The sequence below is a fragment of the Melospiza melodia genome, chromosome 3, assembly GCF_035770615.1.
Source record: "Melospiza melodia melodia isolate bMelMel2 chromosome 3, bMelMel2.pri, whole genome shotgun sequence".
Lineage (NCBI taxonomy): Eukaryota > Metazoa > Chordata > Aves > Passeriformes > Passerellidae > Melospiza > Melospiza melodia.
Genome location: NC_086196.1, coordinates 16,293,104 through 16,313,463, shown reverse-complemented (window position 1 = coordinate 16,313,463; position 20,360 = coordinate 16,293,104). Strand labels below are relative to the sequence as shown.

Genomic DNA, 20,360 nt, shown 5'->3' with positions numbered 1-20,360 from the left:
AGTAGTTAAGTTATTGGAAATCACAGTACAGAAAAACTCTAAGCCTATTGAAAATCAGTGAAAATCTTTTAATTTGACCATTCATAAATTTATCTGGGCAATATTGTGTTTTAAGGCAACATTTGGCCCAGTTTGGGTGAAGGCTGAAGATAGGGATTCATCCGCTGATGCAGCAAAGAGCCTAGAGAGGAAGAAAATTCATCTTGGATGAGCACTGGTGCTTGGACACATGATCACCTGCTGGGTTTTCACAGCACCACATTTGTTTCTTGCTGCCCACTAGAGAAGAGCAGAGGAACTCCCAATCCACAGGAGAGCACTGCTGCTTGCCAGGACCTGCACCAGGGCACCTTCCTTTGCTGAGAGCTCCTGGCATTCCCCTGCCTGCTCCCTGTCTGGCTCCTTTCTTCAGGGATGAGGCTGGAGGTCTGGGACGTCTGTTCAGAAAATGCTGCTAACGCTCGTGAGCTCATCTGGATGTTACTGACTACAACTGTGAGATTCCCAAGGGTATTCCCAGAGACATTTAAGGGAACCTAAATTCCTTCCTCTAAGCAATTGCATGACATAGTAACTCAAATTGAAGCATTTTTAATTGGGAAAGGGAGACCAGAAGGGCTTGTGGGGAATATATTGATTTTTCTGATCAGAAAGCAAAGAATGGCTCAGGAAGAACCTCATGAAAGGAAAGAAGAAATTTTGTGAGGGTATTTTCCTGTATTTTCATAGAGTTCCATGTTTGGTACTGGAGGAAACCACCACTCTCTTTGATTTTTTTCTTACAGTTACCACATATGTGAAAAAAGATGATGACAGACATCTGAGGTGAGAAGAGCACAGTTCCTATAATTAGTATTTGTGAAAACATCACTCTGGTGTCCTTGATAAAGGGAGTATTCTGTCCCAGCCATATATTAATATCTAAAACTTTGCAGAGCTGACAACTCATTTCTTTGCTACTACAGTTTGAGACCAAAAAATAGTACTATTTTTGCAACTCAAAGATTAGCTGATGACTGTTGGAGTCTTTCTACACCTTTTAGCAGAGTGAATGTTTTTTGATTGATGCTCTTTCTGAATGCTGGCAAATGATCTGGCAGAGGGCAAAATTATCCAGTGACCTAATGTCCTGTCACTGATACACAAATAATTGTATGAGCACTGATCCACATAACATCCGCAATGTGAATTTGAATGCCCATCTGTTCAGTCCAGATTAATTGTGACACTGATAGCTCCACATTATGAAACTGTTATTTTTTGAAGCCTTCCATGAAAAGCAAACCACCCCTTCAATCCCTCCCCAATTCCAAATAAAACAAAACACGAAACCAACCAAAAAAAATGAACAGTTTAAAAAAAAAAGGCCCATGAGTTCAAATATTCTCTTCCCTGCCAGATAAAACACACCAGGACCCAAGGGAATAGGTCATAGCATTAAACCTGCTTAGAAGTTAGAAAGAAGACATTATTCTTCAGCCAACCTTTAGATTCTAAACAAGGTTTAAAGCAATACTGAAGGGTTCAATTCATCTTGTCTAACATTAGATATCAAAAATATGGATGTCTGTATCTGATCTAATCACCATTTGAGGGAACAATTCCTTTGACCTATTTTGGATGTTTACTTTAAGACAAGACACATTTGCACCAGAATTTCTTTATTTCTCTAAGAGACCTTAGTGGCTGAGATCTATTATGAATGTTATACTGTAGATGCTGATATTTGGTGAGATAAATTGCACCCTTAACTAATTTGTGGGTAAATTGATTAATTTTGCATGTCACATCTACTCTAACTGCGTTTTCTCTTTGTTGACACTTAATTCTTCTCAGATGTTTTGATTCTTTTATTTTGAAAATTTCTCTTTTTATTTTGAAAATTTCTCACTAATCTACGCAATTACAAGTTTTGCTAGCTCTGTCCTTCTCTTCAGTCAGAGCAAATACCCCAAAAGTTAGCATTAATAAACATTTGTATCACCATAAATGATCCTGCTTGCAGTTTAAGTCAGTAAATCACTTTCAGGTCCTCCACAAGAAATTGTCTCCCAGATCTTAGAGATGTATTCTCAAACACAAGTTCAATTTTCTGATATTTTGCAGTGTAGCAATTCATTTCGAGTCATGAACTTTTAAAATAGTAGCATTAATTTTTGCATGCATGTAAATATATATATATATATATATATGTGTAGCTGGCCCAAAATAGCCTAAAGCACATCATTTCCTGCACACTTACACAGATTTTCATGGTGTAGTCAGATTCATCACTCTGTTCATAAAAATAATTCCATTTGCTGAAATGTGATATAATTTTGAAAATAGCTGGAAATCATAGCACATAGCTTGTTTTTAGCCTAAGATACTGGAACAGATCTCAGTTTGACTTTCATAGTTTGTGTAGAACATATGGCCTTATGACGCTGCCTGTCATGTTGCCTCTGCTTTTCCTTTAGACATCTATATTCTTTGACAGGGGGAAATAACAGCAAATCTATATCCAAAATTAGATTATTTCCCAGATAAAGAACTGCATACTAACATATTTTTTCCACAATCAGGCACTAGAAAGGCAGTTTATGGCCATATTTTTTTCAGACAACTTGAGTATTGGAAACCTTAGTATTGCTGCAATGTTAAAAGATAAATGTGTACTTGCCTTTGAGTGTACCTTTTCATATTTGTGTTCTATGATATGATGTATATACACTTTTGTCTGTGATTTCTTTTTTTCTGAATATTTTCAGACATTTTTCTAGAGAAAAAATGAGTATTTATACATAATAAGTATATTTGATTTAGTGAGGGTGCTTCTTAACAACCATTGAGATTAGCTGTCTACTATTTTAAATTGTTTACAAGAAAGTGACTAAATTGTTGATAAAAGAGATTAAACTGGGAAAATTAAAGTAGGCAAGATATTTTTTTCATGGAATTTTCTAAAAAACCCTGCTCTAAACAAAGGAGATAATGAAGACGAACTTTTTCAGTATTTATGAATCCATTAAATATAAAAAACCTATTCAATATTGACAAAAAATATTGTCATGTTCTTTCTTAATGACTTTCTATAGTCATAATTTATTATTATAGAAAATCATAGTGCCTAATTTCTCACCAAAATGAGAATTCACATTAAATAGTGGTTCCTTTTCTGTCTTTGAAAGATTATTCAATTTACATATAGATGGAGCTCACCACATCATCAGGAGATCTGATTGTGGAACACAATTGAAACAGCAATTTTAGAAAATTAAATAGGAAGAAGAGGCAAGCAGTTTGTGTTGTCATATTTCAGCAAAAAAAAAGTGAGAGTGTAAGAACTGTTTTTTAGAAGAATGAAAAGGAATGCTAAAAAGAATTGAGAACATTTTTAAAAATCACTCCTTATTGATACCTCTTGGGAAAAGGAAGGAAATCCCTCTGTCACAGCAGAGTGTAGTTTAAGTCATAATATCATTTAGTCTTGAAATTTATATTTCAAAACATATAAACAAAATTACTGATTAGAAGGTTTCTATTCAAAGAAAACTTGATGAGGAAACTGTTCCTTTCAGTAACTTCCGCAGACTGTGTGTGTAGGGTGAAAAACAATTTAGATGCTAATAAAATCCAGCAATATCTTTTTAGATATACAAACCCCTAGTGCACTGCAACTATTAAGTAAAAAATATCTGTAAGTTAAAAGCAATATAAAAAAAAAGTAAGATGCTGCTATATAGATGTTGCTATAATTAAATTTTGACATTTCCAATAAAAATGGTGAATTTTTATTGTGATCATTATCTCAGCCAACTTGAAGAATTAGGCTATTAAAGTTTTATGGAATAGCCTGCAGTCATCTTGTGTCTTGAGCTGATTATTTTTATTATACTGTGAAGCCTTTCAGTAAATGCAAGACTGAAATGATCATATAGAGTGGCATAAAGGTCAAAAGAAAAAAACTACCTTGCACAATTGCCTTTCTGTATGGCTTTGGCCGTGGGTCTGTCAGCCCTGCACAAGATATCAGATCAGTTAGACAGCAATGCAAGCTTTATGTTTACTTATTTTGGATGAAATAACTTTCATTTTAAAAAGATTGAACTCCAAAAGAACTGTATTTTGGTTTCAATTAAATATGCAACTAAAGAAATACATACAAAAAAGTTAATTGGTGACCTTAGGTTAAATATGCTTTTAAGTTACATCTGCTTCACTCAGTCGTGGTTCAAACAACATTAGTTTTAATATTTCTTACTTTCAGAAGAATTTCAGCAATTATTTTTTAATCAATACTTAGGAGACTGCCCCCCTTTCAAAACAATGAGTGTTTGTGGTTTTGTGGTGGCATGAATAGCTTAGCAAAATCTGACAAATTCAATTATTACTACTGAATGATTTACTAATACTGCTTCCTTCTGTGTGTAGGAGTTTATGAATAACCAAGTTGATGGAGAGCTAAAATACAATATAAAGTAAAATCATATTATGGAAACCTAATGCAATCAAATGAATGAGAATTATGATAATAAAAGAGAGATATTTAAAATATCCCTGCCTCCCCAGAAAACATTAACCCAGGGAAGTATTTCACAAGCTGTACTTGTGGTGGAAAGGACACAGTTACCTAAAGTGTTTAGCTGCCCATTGCCTCCTTTAGGCCATCTTGTCACACAGTAATATATTTAATATAAATTTATATATTTTAAAATGTGTCAGATTTTCTTAATTTCATGAAGCTAGGTAAGCAAGACCCAACTCTTTGCTATTGCTGTTTTAAAATGCAAGAAATTTGCCAGGAAAAAATTATATATGTAAAACTGTGTCCTAGACCCTTATAGAAAACTCTTCATCTATTGAAGTTGCTTGTGAATACCTCATCTGTTGCATCTGTAGGGCAAGAGATGTCATCTGTACTGACTAACATCCGGGGGAAGATGAATAGGAGGCCTGTAGTCCTTAAGTGTGGTACTCTGTAGTACTTATCATAGTAAATCAACCAGTGAGACCATTCTGCAAAAGACAAATTGTATTAATTTTTTTATTTGAATCTACCAAGCAATAACGACTTGGATCATCTACTTGAGTTATATTGTTTACAAGACTATCAAGCTGCAAGTGTAATCACTGTTTGTTTTCTACACCTTTCAGGTTGACAAGAGAAAACTGCTTTAACCAGGAGATAAAAATAATAGTGTTTGATATTGCTGATCACAACTTTTCCAATCAAATGAATTTCAGGCAGACAAATCCAGTTTCCCTGGATCCCTATACATAGCAGGAGAAGGTGAAAAAGAGGGAGAGAGACAACAACTGAAGAAGAGCAAGTTAGGGACCACCTAGAGAAGGTGTTTGCGTTGGAATCTGTGGAGTTGTAGAGGATTTCCCTAAACCTGCTGAGAGCATTGGCTGCCATGAGTGAGCCACCTTTGAATATGATCTGCAAAATTGTTGAGACCGACTGAGCCCTTTGAGGGTTGTGACATGAATGAAGGAAGACCATGCTTTAGTTTTGATACTGGGTACCCTCCTCCTTCCTCACTATGTTCACTTCTCAAAGCTGAGGAACTTGCTGGACTGATAGATGGGTTAAAAATTGTCTAAGCAACTGGACTCAAAAGATAGTGATCCACAACTTGACATCTCTTTGGAAGCTGCTGACAAGAGGAGCATCCCAAAAGTTTGTACTGAGGTTGGTGCTGTTCAACAGCTTCAAAAATGGTCTGGATGATGAGACAGACTATCTCTCAGTAGACTACAGAGGTTGAATTTCGCACCAGAGAGTAGAGGTTCAGTTCAGAGATTGCTTGAGAAACCTCAGGAATGGGTTCAAGAGGAATGAATATGAAGTTTTTTATGTGTGAGGAAAAGCTGAACTCATTGAAAAAGAAGATGGGAAGGTAGAATCCAGCTGAAAAGCACCTGGAGGGTACAATGGAGTTACAATGAAGTTAAGCATGAACCATAAGTACTCTTTCACCACAAAAAACAAACAAACAAACAAACAAAACCCAACATATTGAGTTTTTGTAGGAAGATTGCAACAGGTAAGCCAGAGAAGATACTGTTACATGAAATGAAATAATAGCTGGAAATCTGTGTCCACTTTCTGGTCACCAAAGTTCAGGGGTGACTGGGAGAAAAAGGGAGGAATCCAGAATGTGAGGCTCACCTGGCAGATGAAGTCTAGACCCGCCAGGCTGGGGGAGCTGCCTGGTCAGTCGAAGATGAGGTGAAGGAGAGCACTGTTGTCAGCCAGCAGAGAGATGAAGGGTACTTGCTTCTTGGCAGTGGCAGATCACACATCATCCATTGAATCTAGTCAGCTTAAAATACCTGAACTCCTGAACCTGCCACTGGATCCCTTCACACAAAAATCTTTCAGCAAGTACTCCAGCTGTTCCAGTTTTCTTTTCACTTGGCTAAGATTGCTCTCTTGAGAGGAGTTAGCATTAAATCAAAATTTTAAGTGAAAATATGATATGCATTATAGCAATGATAGTAATTTCATAATGAGAGTAAATAACCATTTGTACATATTCTCAAAAGACTTGTATTTTATTGGAAGTCTTTATAATTCAATACCTCTCTATAAAGAAATGTTGTAGTTTAATTAGGAGCAGAAGGCGAAATTCAGAGATTGCACAATGAGGTCTATGATTTTTTTTTCTACAGTCATGTTAAATGATCACTGTCATTCCTGCTGGCCCCAAAATGGAAAATTGATTCAACTTTAGAAAAAGTCCTTTTTCAGCACAGCTGTTGCACAAAGTAATCTTAAAATGCAGACATAAGGCTCTGAACATAAAGAAATAAGCAGCATATATAGAAAGTCAGCATTTTTATGCTATCAAGTTTCAAAATTTTTTTGCACTGTCTGAGGTTGAATCTGCAGTGTTTCATAGTCTTCTGGGGAATTAAAGAGTTTATTAGGAAATGCAGAATATGAAAAAATAATTGCAGACTTTGAAAAAAACTGTTTAGAAGAGAGAGCAAGTATTATTAAGTAAAGCAAAACAAAAAAGAAAACAAACAAAAACTAAGAATTGAAGAATGTAAGTGACAGATCAAAACCACCTATTTCCCTTGTGGCTAGTCTTCCAATGTTTTGAGGAATCATAAAAAATGATTATGAGAGGTTTATTTTCTTCAGCCTGGAGAAAGGAAGGAAAATGCTGTCAAATTAGATACAATAAATATCTGGTAAATAAGCAGTGTCAAAGATCTGTATGGATTGGAGAAAGTACATTGATTGCTTCCTTAAACATGCTGTTCAGTGTAAACAGTCTGGCTATGCAAAAATGTCACGATGTCTGGCAGGGTCATGAACAATGTAAGTCCTCAGAAAAAATCCCTGGTGTCCTACCCCAAAGGGTTCTCTGGATCCAACTAAAATGACACATGAGTGCAGGAGCATTTCTGGGGGCATTCATAACATGCTGCCACTGGTGCAGATAAGGGCATTTAAGTGAAAGGGTGTTCTGAGAACACAAGAGCATTAATTCAGCCCAGAGCAAACACCTAGATATGAGAATGACTAATTATGACATAAATACTGAAAAATACAAAATTCTCCCAAAAGTGTTTTCCAGAAAATGCAGTCCTGTGATGTATTCTGTGAGTGCAAACACCAGACAAAGTTGGACAAATAACACCTTTTAGAGATAGGTACTGTGCTTTCTGAGCAACACATTTGACAGACACAGAAGGATGCTGAGAAATATTTCCTTTTTTCAGTATCTGACTGCAATTTTAGACAACATAGGTGGAAAGTGGCATTAACATAAAAATGACACAGCTGGTGTCCCCCTTCCATTCCAGGAGCCCATTGCCTATTTTTCCTGTTTTGTTTGCTTTGTTTTGTTTATTTGTTATAGAGATGACCCAAGGCACTGGATGAGGGGTGCAGGATGATTGACAGAAAACTTTGATACTGATACTTTCTCTAGGGCCCCCCCAGACTTCAAGAATTGTGACTCGTCCACATTTCTAGTGTTCCAATTAAGAAATAGAGGTCTTATATGCTTTAATTTGTCTATAAGATATATAAAATATATTATGAATTTTGATCCAGTTGATGGAAGGAATTTCTGTGCATGAATTTGAAATTTTAGACTCACTTTTATGTTGTAATTTGTAGTCAGTTAACTAGAGGGCTGATCACAAAGAAGGTAGACTGTAAAATCTGAAGAATAAAAACCACCTACTGCACTTGCATAAAAGCCTGATGTAATGATGTTTTTAAAAGGATGACTATACTGAATAATCAATTTATTTTAAATTTAAGTAGTTTAAATCAATCTGAACTTTTTATAATGTGCTGATTACAACAGATGATCCAAATCTACATCTGCTTGTCACTTTTGTATTATAAATACTGCAAGCATTTCCAACAAGATTTATAGACCTTCTCCAGCTTGTCTCATCACCTTAATTTCTTGCACAACTCTCCTCTCCCCTCCCAAGAGCCTTTTAATCATACGAAAGGTATATAACCTAACAAAAGGTGAGCAAATTCAAAGGGTGGCTAGAGTCTGCAAAAGGTAACATCTAATGCCGGAAAGGCTACAATTTGTGGCTTATTTTACTCAAAATGAGAATTTGCAGCGGCTCTCTCCATTGGTATGACCTCCTAAGAATGCACAATATGATTTCATTTCTGTCCTTTCCATGGCTTTTGTAATTATGTTAAAAGACATGAGGAAAGATTGAGGGAGTTGGAGTTGCTCATCCTGGAGAACTAAAGGCTCCAGGGAGATTTTATTGAGCCCTTTAATATGTAAAAAGACCTATAATTATGATGGAGGAAAATCTTTTAGCAGGGCCTATTGCTACTGATCAAGGAGTAAAGGTTTTGTGAAAAGTATAAATCAGGTATGTTCATAAAAATGGAGGGTTTTTATTAATTCATGTTTTTTGCAATATATCTGTAATTTTACTATCAAGTCCTTGCAAAAGAAAGGAGGGCTAGATTAACGACAGAACTTGAGGATTTCTATCTTTTAATACCTCCAGTTTTTAGGTTAATGACAGAATTTAAGGATTTCTAGCTTCTGACACCTACAGGTTTTTTTCCAAAATCACACTAAGGCACTGATTCCCTCTCTTGGTTAAGTGTATTCTTGTTAGAACTCACCTTTCTTGAAAGAACTGACTTCAGAAGGATGAACATCTTGTAATGGGTGTACATAATTTCAAGTCTTGGCGTATTTCCTGCGTTTCTAAGCATATTCGTTTATATGATTGTAGAGGTCACTCTAGGTAGAGTGACCTCATTTATAGATATAAATGAATCTAAGAAGCCATGGAACATTTTAAGATTGATCATCTGGAAGGTCTTTTCCACTCTAAATGTTGTGTTTCTCTTAAAATTACATTTTAGTTCCTGAATGATCAAAAAACAGTCCCAGAAAACAAAGTTGTGGAATATTTCTATGATTCTGTAACATTTCTATATAATGTTATTACTTTTCATATACAGCCATCCACTAGTTGATTGATTTTAATTCATAGTCCATTTACATTTTGCTTAGCTTTTTATTGTTACACTTTCAAGGGCTTTATTCAAGGTGAATTTGTTGATTTGTTGTCCTTATCTTTTATTTCATTGACTGTCTCTCTGCAAAACACTTCAAGAGCACAAATCAAAAGCTTAAAAGATCTTCCCACAGCACTTTTACCTTCTGTTCAGTGGGTATTTTCTTTCCATTTTAAAAGGAGACAATAATGAATAGTTCATTGACTAAGAGATTTTTGTGCTCACTAGAATGAGCATTTGACTAGTTCTGAAGTCATATAGATCCAAAATCTCCCTCAGTGAAATGAACGTACAATGCTACTTCAATATTCACTGCAGTGCAATGGATGTCTATAAAAAGGCACGAACTTCCCTGGGCTCAGTTACCCTCACCCTGGGTACAAAAGCTCCCAGTAACAACTCTTTCCTAAGAGGGTCAGTTATCAGGCAGGGCACGTTGGAAATCTTACAGATTGCAGCTTGGTTCATGGGCAGACTCAGCACAGGACTGCCAAGCAATAGTGATCAGCAATTAACTATCAGACCCTCATTACAAAACAGTTACTCCTTTTGGAGCTTGAACCCAAGGGAAATGAATATTATATTTATGTTTTCTCCAATATTATATATTATGTTTTCTCCACAACAGCTAATAAATTATCTATGTGACACATCTCTCACTTGTGATTTTGTGGGGGTTTTCTTGTTTGGTTGTTTTTTGTGCAAACTTGACCCAATAATTTTGAACTGGAAAGAAAGTACCAGCTACCCTAAAATTATGATTGAACTTTGACTGTTGGAAATAATAGTCCAAGGATTAGGAAGCTTTTCTACCAGGAGGTGATAAAGTCAGAAAGAGATTGCAAATGCCCCCAGCATTTATGTCAAGTATAGCAAGTAGACTAGAAGGAAGTCAGGCTGATGGAGAAATGTGTAAAAAGACACAATAGCTCTTTCCAACATACAGAATCACAGGATAATTAAGATTGGAAAAGACCTCCAAGGTCATTGAGTCCAACCATTGGCTGAACACCACCACCCCAACTAAACCTAGTGACATATCCAGTCATATCTTGAACACTTCCAGGTACAGTGACTCAATCCCTTCCCTGGGCAGCCCTTCTAGTGCTTGACAATCCATTCAGTGAAGAAACTCCTCTTGGTGTCCCGCCTGAACCTTCCCTGGCAAAGCTTGAGGCCATGTCCTCTTGTCCTGTCACTGCTTGCCTGGTAGAAGAGGCCAACACCCATCTTGTTTCAGCCTTATACAGCAGCCCTGAGAGAGCTCCAGAATTACATGGATTGTCTGATTTAAAATATGTTTCGTATCAAAGGACTAGGTGATGGATTCAAGGCATGTATTTTAATAGGTGCTTTCAAGAAAAGTCCTTTGTGCAAGAGAGGTGTGGATGATGGTTCTGTCCCTTGGTACGTCCTGTGGGAATTTGAGAGCACATCAATTTAATAGTCCTGGTGGAGCCACTGCTCTACTATATTTCCTTATTTGACTCTAAAATTCCAGAGGTAAATTCAGATGTACTGTTGACTAAAAAATTGGAAAGAGTATCTGCACAAGCAGGGATCAGGACTTTCACCATCTTTCTAATACAGAAGGATTAAATAAACAGAATTTGTTCTGCCAAAGTCTTTTGTTGCAACATTTATGCTTAAATGAATGTTATTAATAAATAAAGGCTGCATAAATTATTGATTTAATAAAAGTTTTTCTGTCACACATAGATTTCCCAAACCCTCTGAGGGTGCAGACATGAGCTTATGGAAAGCCCCTGGCTCTACTCTCTTCCAGCAGTATAGAGAAAACCTTTCCAGAGTGGTTGTTCTTCTCACTGTCTATGAAATGAAGAAATACTGTCATTCTCTGTCAAGTTTGAAGTGAAATCTTTTTATCATCGATCAGGAAAGGATCCAAAACCTCCTGGCCATTTTACTCCTCCTGGCTTCTGATGGTGTATTTTCAAGGTCTCTGGATACATCCCAGTCTTTCCATCCTCAGATCCAACATAGTACTTGTGTCCCTGTTACGGTGAGGCAGGGATAAAATCCAGGTGGAAGTTCTCCAAACCCTGTTATGTTGTTTATGCAGGCTGTTGCTGAGAGGATTTGTAGCTAAATGTCACTTCTGTTCAAAAGAACCAAGGGGTTAACACTGGTATTAAAAATGTCGTTCTTAGGGGAAGTATGCCAGATAAATGCTTTTCTGCTCCTTAAGCATTTCCCAGTGATTTTCTGCAAGAACTCTTCAGAGAGTAAAAAAAAAATAAATCCTGGTATAATGTAGAAATTACATCGCAGACACTCTTCAGCCAGGGTAGCTGTAAACCTTCTGGCCTGAAGCTGTGAAAAGCAAGGAAGTCCCTGCCACCCTCTGTGGATAAACAGAAGGAAGGACAGATTCTGAGAGTTTTCTTTCTACTTACAAATCCTCCAAGTAACATTTTGAGAAGCTAACAACTTGTTATGTAAGCATGGAAATGGTGGTGAATCTGAAATAAAGAGGGTGAGAGACTTGGGCAGAAAAGATGGTTTAATCCCTTTCACTGAGGATTTCACAGAAATATGCAATAGACATATTTTTTCTTGAAGAGAGTTCTCACGTGGCTCTTTACTGAAGCTAGAGATGGCAGCTAAATAGAAGCCAGGGATCTCAGATGAGGTCTCTTTCACAGCAGAGTCCCAGGAGAGAAAAATTAATCGTGTATCTGATTTATGGAGCAGCAGAAGCTGAAGTTTTCAGAATACAGCAGTTACTGCTTCCTGCAAGGGAAGCCACATCAGCATTCAACTGTGCCAGAGGACTATGACTCTTTATTGCTCACTTACAATTTTATGTTCAATTAAGTACTTGTTTGAAGCCACTGTCCTCCTTTTCCCTGTGCAACAGATGCAGCCAGCACACCAAAACAAGATAGAGAATTTGGTCAGTTGTACCTGGAAATAAAAGGCAGCTCCAAGGGGCTCCTTGCATGCCATAGGTCTCTGTACACACACCTGCTCCTCCCAATTCCTAAGGTGCTTTTGCTACTGTAAATAAATTCAATAAAAATATAAGAGGTGATGACAGGATGCTCTTGAGGGTTCTGTGACCTGCACCACAGCCATGATCCTCTAACAGCCAATGGGAAAATATTTTCCTTTGTTGCAGAGCCCAGAACAACCCTCCAACCCTCCTGGTCACATGTGTGTGTTCCCCATGTCTTCACTGCATCCCTCAGGATGCCTTAAGTTTTAGCTTTTATATTTTCCAGATTCTGTATTGCCTTGATGTGTAACTCTAAACTTCACATCAAATGTTAGTAAGTTCTCTTCACAGGGTAGGTGGACAAAAGAATCCTTTTCCAGCCCCAAGGACAACCGTTTCAGCCTCATGCCCAAAAAGTGTAAACAACAGAGAGTTGAGGAGAGCAATCTGGGAGAATAAGACTTCACAACCTGAAGCTATAATTAGATTAACCGAAATATGTAAATAGACAAAAACTTACAAAAGAGTGAAAACTCATGACTGGTCATCCATCTGGCATCCATCTTGGGTTCATCTTGGGCAGAGCTCTGGCCAGGCTCTTGTACTGCCCAAGGTGTACACTTTTAAGACCTTTTAATAAATACCTACTTTATTCCTTTAACTCTGTCTAGTTTCTGAGATCAGCCTCTCAAGGCATCACTCATGGGTCCCAGAGTACAACCACAGCAGTCCAGCTCACCAAGCAGTTTTGTGTCGCAAGACTCCTGAAGAGGAACAGAAACTGCATTGCTTCTCAAGAGCCAAGAACTGCCACTCTGAAGTTCAGTCCAGGTAAAGTCCTACTAGAATGGTGGTTGAGTCACCATTCCTGGAAATGTTTAAGAAACAAGTAGACATGGCACTTTGTGACATGGCTTAGTGGAATAGCAGTGTTTGGTAAAAGGTTGGACTGGATGATCTTGAAGGTCTTTTCCAACTTGAATGATTCAATGATTCTGTGGCTCTAAACCACACATTCCTTGGAGTAAGCCTTGTGCAACAGAGACATGATGTTTGCAATAAGAATGGACACTTTGCCATATGATCTCATGTGAACACCCCTGCTCATCTTGTGGTGAACAACTGTCATTTGACAATGGGGAGAAGAGGAATCAAAAGGACACATGTTGAAAGAACACTTGGCAACCTCTGATTTGTATGAACAGACTTGGAATAGACAAACTTCTGTCTTCAAATAGCCTAAAATGTTACTCCCTCACTCATGAAGTTGTGGTGTAGAAGTCAGAGTCACAGCTTTGGTGGAGGGAAAGTGTTGTCAAGACTGCCTGGACTTTTAGGTAGAGTTTAGCGCTAGAAGGGTCTGTGAATTTTCACTTTTTGAACAAAGTATTTGTCACAGCTGAGATCACCTGCTTTCTGCAATAACAAGAACAAGAAATCATGGCTGGAGACAAACCATAAATGATAAGTTTTGCTTAACTGCCTACCCACTCCTGTAACCTCCATTAACCTAAATCTCCTTTGAGGATAACTGGATTTATCAGTCTGTTGTGAAGTTACTTTCATTAGAGTATCAGATGCCTGGCTGCTTCCCTGCCATGCCTAGATGAGTCTTGACCCTGCCTGATCCCAAACTGAAGCATATATTTTGCATAGAAGAACTGCAATAATCTATCATATCCACCTTGGAAAACATAATTCCATTAGCCATTGGCAGGATACTGTTCATCAGTAGTTCTGTACTGCAGCCAGCACTGGAGAGTAAAATCCAGAGACATTTAAACTCAAGGACAGCTGAAGGCCCACTTAGATGAAGGTGATGTAATTTCCTCTTCATATATCTTGCTATGCAAAACTGATTGTCAAGATTTTCTGATGAGCCAAAGAAAATGAGTTATGTTTCCTAACAAGGCAAATCAGCCTAATGCAAGCTGGAATAGGCCTTGCTCTGTGGAGATTCTCTCTCTCCTCAAAACCAGAATTTAAACCAGCAACCTGACTTCTAGGCAAGAGAAGACTTTTTAAATGCAACCGAAGAAGTTGCAGTTCATGGAGGTATACAAGTTCTTCCTTCTTTTTTCTTAACTACAGAATGACTTGGTGGTAACATACACATAAATATATTTTACTTCTATTAGCCTTATTTATCTGAAAATGCAAGGATACTTTCTCAAATAAGTTTACTGTTGTTAATATCTGGCAATTTCTTTGACTATTTTTTCTTTTTGAATTTTTTGTCTCATGGTTTTTATAAGAACTCTTAGAATTTTTAAGGTTATTGAAAGTGTTTTATGCTGAAATGAGACAAAATATAAAATCCTCCAAAATGCTCATGAGAGAAAACTGAGAAAAAATGAGAGAATTTGTGTTGCTCAGTCAAAACATTTTGTTTTGATTGTTTTGAACAAGCTCATTTTGATTTTTAGATTTTGTATATGCAGGGTGTTTGGAGAGTTTAAAGCTTTTAAAATGTTTGGTGTTCAGCATGTTTTAGAATATTGTTCTCTGTGCTCATGGAAAATAGCACTTTCTTATGAACAGTTTTGTTTTGATGAGTACCTCTTTCTGCATGAAAAAAATTCTAATATTTAAAAGCTATATGTTAACATAAAGTCTCTTTTTTTTGTATATGCATCTTAAATTCACTTTCTAACTTTTTCTGACTTTTGAATTTGCATCAATCTTTCTGTAAATGCTTTGATCCACATATTGATTGAGAAAAAAATCCTTAAAGGGGAAAACTTTATTGATAAAAATATACTAAATTTGAATTATTGTTCTGTTTTAAAATACTTTAATAATTTAAAATACTTTTTGTGTTTCAGAATCTCTCTGGTAAGTAAATAAATCCCTTGCCATAATAAGCAATTTTGTTCATGAAAAATGGTAACGAGGAAAGAAAATGTGAAAATAAATTAGAACAAATGACATTTAAAAAAAATAACCTTTTGTTTGTTAATTGTACAAATAGCTCTTGGAAGCTTATTCATGGCTAAATATAGATTCCTGTAAATTAAAAATAATAAATGAGACGGTATAAAAGGTAACACCACAAAGAAACATATTTACTGATTATCGGAGAGTAACAATAAGGAATCTAAAGTCTTATGTTGAAACCCACCATAAATAGTTACTCCAACTCACAGAATTAAGGGATTTTATAACCACAAGCAATACAATTTCACTGAGGATTTTCATCTCATCTTGCCTAGGGTAGGTCAGTCACATGATCAGGTGAACAGGATGAGAGAGCAGCACCAGGTAGGAATTTTTTACTGAAACTAAGGTGTTTCACAGAGTATAATATAAAGTATTATTTTAATAAAGCTTTATTGCCTTTTCATTATGTTCCAGACATAATTCCATGGCTTCATACGCTGGCCAGTCATTCTCATGTAAGACAACATGAGTACTGTGTGGCATCTGCTCCTCAGAAGACAAGTGGGAAGAGGAGGGAGATAAAAAATGTGGGAAGTCCTGTAGCTGTGCCTGGAGCCTAATAATGATGATTAAATAGTAAGAGATTATAAAAATGAGCAGTCTCTAAGGATCTGATTTTTATTGCATGAAATATTATACTGGTCTGGTCTAGACTCATGTAATGTTACGTGCTTATACCTCTTGTGGTATCTAGGCTATCTTCATGGTCAATAATAATAAGTACACCTATTTATGGCATATTTCACTGTAATTCTCTATTTTAGACATCTTCAAGACAGGATGAAATATTTTTTGGAGAGTGTTTCCTCTCCCTTTAGGAGAACTAAGGACAACTAGCTCAGGTATAAAATTCTTTGATTAGATTTATCCCATCCAAAGCAGAGAGTGGTCCTTAACTTTTTGAAAACATCAAAATAAATTTGCACATTCATATGAAAATATTAATTTTTTACATTCCAAGCAATAATCATGTATACATAGATTATTCATGCACCTTCCAGTGTTCTGAGTCATTCACTGGCGGCACTTGCTGACTTTTTGGTCAGATTAGAAAAATTTCCTTATCCTGATTGCTTTGATTTGTGAAGGGGTGACAGGCTAAAGGAATCAGGGAGTGGTCTTGTGAGTGTGTGACTGTCCTCAGACTTCAATCTAAGTGCAATATGTGAAGTTGTGAAAGAAACCATTCCTCATTTCAGTTACTTTTCCCTGTCTGTGCTTTCATGTTGATGGGAATAAATGAGATGAGGTGCTATCTTAAACTAGTGTCCATAATTTTTTTTTCTTTTTTGTGTAAGTCAGGATAGATAATGATTTTCTTACATAAATCTACTACTAAAAAAATTCTCATTGCTCTTCATTACTATCTCTATTACAAATGAACAAAGAAAGAGGAAGATGGAGAAAAAAAAAATCCAAGAGAGTAAGAGCTTACAAATTACACTGGGCAAACAACGAATCTGGGTCTAACTTCAGGAACAAAAGGAGAGTTAAGAAGAAAAAGAAAAGAAACAAGGAAGAGATTTCACTCAAAATTTTGCTGAATCTGTAATATCCCTTTAAAAGCTAGAAGCAGAACTGTACCAACTGATAACTGTATAATACATTAAAGAAATAGGCACTAAGCCTCCATAAAATTCCTACCCATATGGAGACAACTGTAATTAAGGGTGACCTCTTTTCTTTAGCTGTTATGTCTCACGGCTTCTTTACCCTTTGTTTTTGCAAATGTGTTTACATTTATTGTGTCTCCTAATTTGTGAAACAGAGCACAGCAGAGAACAGAGTCTCATGGAGTGCACTGATGTATGAATAATAATATAAATAATATATGCAAATCAGACCTGGTCAGAGTGGATTTTCCCCCTACAGGGGGAAGCAAAGAGCTTCTGTTCTTGCTCTCCTTTGGGGCTTGCACATACTCTGCTTCCCATCATTTTGGGCCTCCCTGTGTCATCTTCCTCCTCCTTTTCTCTGGGTTTGGCTGCTGACCATCTTCTATAGGCTGGTTTTGTATTTAACTCTTTCAGACATATGTTTGCATGTTTTCCCGTTAATGTTTAGCAGAATAATTTGTCTTCTATAAATAAAATGGGTGACTTTTTCACTGAAAAGTAGATCTGCTTGAGACTCCAGGCCATCAGCTGATCATATCTTCAGTGTATGGCTGGGAGATAGCAAAGCTTGCAAATAACAAAACATTATCAGCAACCATCTTCCTATGTGGGTGTCTTTGTTGGACCTGGTATAACATATAAACCTTCTGTTTTTTAACATTCACCTCTGCATATGTGTACATTATAAACACCATGTGGACATGATAATGTATGCCTAGTCATTAACTAAAGCACAAATTTCTTTATTATACAGCATCCATATACTAAATAATTAAAGAATCAGGTAATTTTGAGCAGTGAAAAAATGCCACAAAAACCTTCTCAGCTGCTATTATTAGTCTAAAATCCCAAAAGTAGCAACTTAAATAACTGATAAGTAGCTTTTATTCTTTATGTAATCCCCAGGCCTTTATTATTAGCTTTGGTATTGCCACCTACATTTACAGTCCCTTTCTTTTACAAAGGAATTAGAATGACTAATTTCTCTATTCTCCCTTGTGGAGCTTAAACTCTATTTTACATTTCCAACCATTCCATTTTTCCACAAAACCTTTCGAAACCTTTTTTTTTTTCAAAGTACAGGGAAGCTTAAAAAAACCCAGGAGCTATCACAAACGTTTGGACTGTTTGCTGCAGTCTCTGCTTCTGTAGCAACTTAACGCTGTCCTTCATTTCTAGGAGAGTAAACAAAATACTGCATTGCAGCAAATCTAATTTAAAGAGACACAATAGGGCAGAGGTCTGGATAAGTAAGGCTCAGTTTTGTTTGCCTCCTAGCAAAATATTAAAAGAAACAGGAGACACAGAGAGAAGCAGCCTATTTGTTCTTCATTCTATTTTTCAGTAATCAAGACTTAAACAGAGCCCGGTAGACACGTTGTGTTTCAACAGAGGAAGTCATCAATATCCACTGCTGGAGGAATATCACAATGCTGACATTTCACATTGCTATAGTGAATACAGCAGGTATGAAAATCAGACATATAAATTAATAAGATAGTGATTTGTAACTGATGTTTAAGAGATTATTTTCTCCAAAAATCAGATTTCTTCAATAGCTAAAAAGTGAACAATATTTTCCACTTTGAACAAGAGCACTGGAAATTAGGTGGATCATAGCTATCATATAACTCCAGATGAATGTACAGACAGTACTTTAAAATTGAGGGTTTTAGAGTGTTTTATGTAGAATTCAGAGGCAGAATGCACATTACTAGGGAAGTGAAAACACACCAAAAATAAGTAAAATGAGAACTATTTCTGCCTCAAACTTGCAACAGTTGAGGTCCAGAGGACAGGGGCATAATGTGGAATTACACAAGAGTCCATCTCACATGGAGCTTGGCTCTGTCTGATTTTCTGCTTTTTTTCTCAACACCAAAGTGCAGAAAATGTGTTTTGGACTGATGGCTTCTCCATAAAGGCAGCTGTCCTACTGCTGTGAGATATGGAGATCTCCCCACATGATTGAGATCCCCCCACAAGACCTGCTGCTGTTACCGGGTCACACAAGGCAAGGTTGCTTCTCCAACACGGTCTCCAGAAAACAGAGCTTAGAGTAACTGAGCCATTAGAGGTGGTTAAATCAGCAGCAGTGAGTTTTCCTTCATCTCCCAGCCTTTCTGCTTCTGTTAATCTCAGCATAACACTGCATGGTGGCATCACAAAGACACCTGTTTCCCACAAAAGCACTTGCAGGCACCAGTGACCAATCCACATCCTCAAAATGCCAGATTAGATGTGAGCTGCTGCTGTCTCTCACTTTTTTGAAATCTGTCAGTGGTTTTAGCTCTCAGGCTGGAAGTTTAATATCTTGTATGAACCTATTCTTTCCAATAGCAAGTGACCTGTTCTGAAACCTGCCTCTCTCCTTTTCCTCTCCAATTCACATAGTAAATACATGAATGAACAGGGATAGTTTCCATTTACACTCTACTGCACTCAGACCCTCACCACAGGTGTGCCGCTGGACGAATCCAATGTACACATTTGGGTGAGACCCCTTTCCTTGTCAGCACAAGGCAGCAAAGCAAGGGCAGTCAGTCAGATCCCGCCCTTGTCCATAGTCCTGCAGGTTGAATAGTCTGAATACTTTTGAAGTAACACAAAAAAGGAACTGATGCTTCTTAAATGGAAGTTGAACATAGTGTGCTTGAAATGGAAGTGGCATTTACCCACATGACTTTCAGTTTACATACCATTAACGTCTTTTGTGCATAGCTTAATCCATGTAACTTTATATATCAATTTCTTACAGGTGAACTCTTGATATGATTGCTTTAAAGGTTTTCTATCCCTTTTGTCGGACATATCTGCTGAGGGCTGAACCCCCCTTCCCATGGAAGGAGCTTGAGAACAAGATGGAAGTTGCCCACTTAATTATCTTTTCACGTGGCAGTTATGTTTCTTGACAAGCATGCTGTGCTTTGCACAGCTGATGAAGGATTTAATCTAAATCCTGATCTGTAAATACAGCCTACACACTGTACTGGCAGCTATGTTGGTGTTTTGGTAGGGACTAAATAAGATTCTCTTTGCTGTTAGTAAGTTGAATATCAGCCTTTCAAGAAGCCCAAATGTAAAAATAATTAAATTCCTTTATGTAATAGAGGTTTATGGGACTACAAGGAAAGCTGCCCAAAATGCAGACCAGAGTGGGAGTTAAGCCAAGTGTTGTCTCTGGAGGCTGAAGCCAAATGAGTGTTTATTTTTTTCAGACCATAACACTTCTACAATATATTTGCTTTAAATTGAAGGACATAAAGTAATGTTTATATGTCACATCACTACTTTGGCCGGTGAGAGGCTCCTCCTCCCCCAG

General features: G+C 37.0%; 1 long non-coding RNA gene across 1 annotated transcript; it reads left to right on the top strand.

Annotated features, from left to right (window-relative positions):
* The first annotated feature begins 14,396 nt into the window (after window positions 1–14,396).
* On the top strand, window positions 14,397–18,498 carry LOC134416671 (uncharacterized). The gene is made up of 4 exons (XR_010027324.1): window positions 14,397–14,537; window positions 15,695–15,743; window positions 15,837–15,998; window positions 18,384–18,498. It is a non-coding gene; the product is annotated as an uncharacterized LOC134416671 (long non-coding RNA).
* Window positions 18,499–20,360: the final 1,862 nt, after the last annotated feature.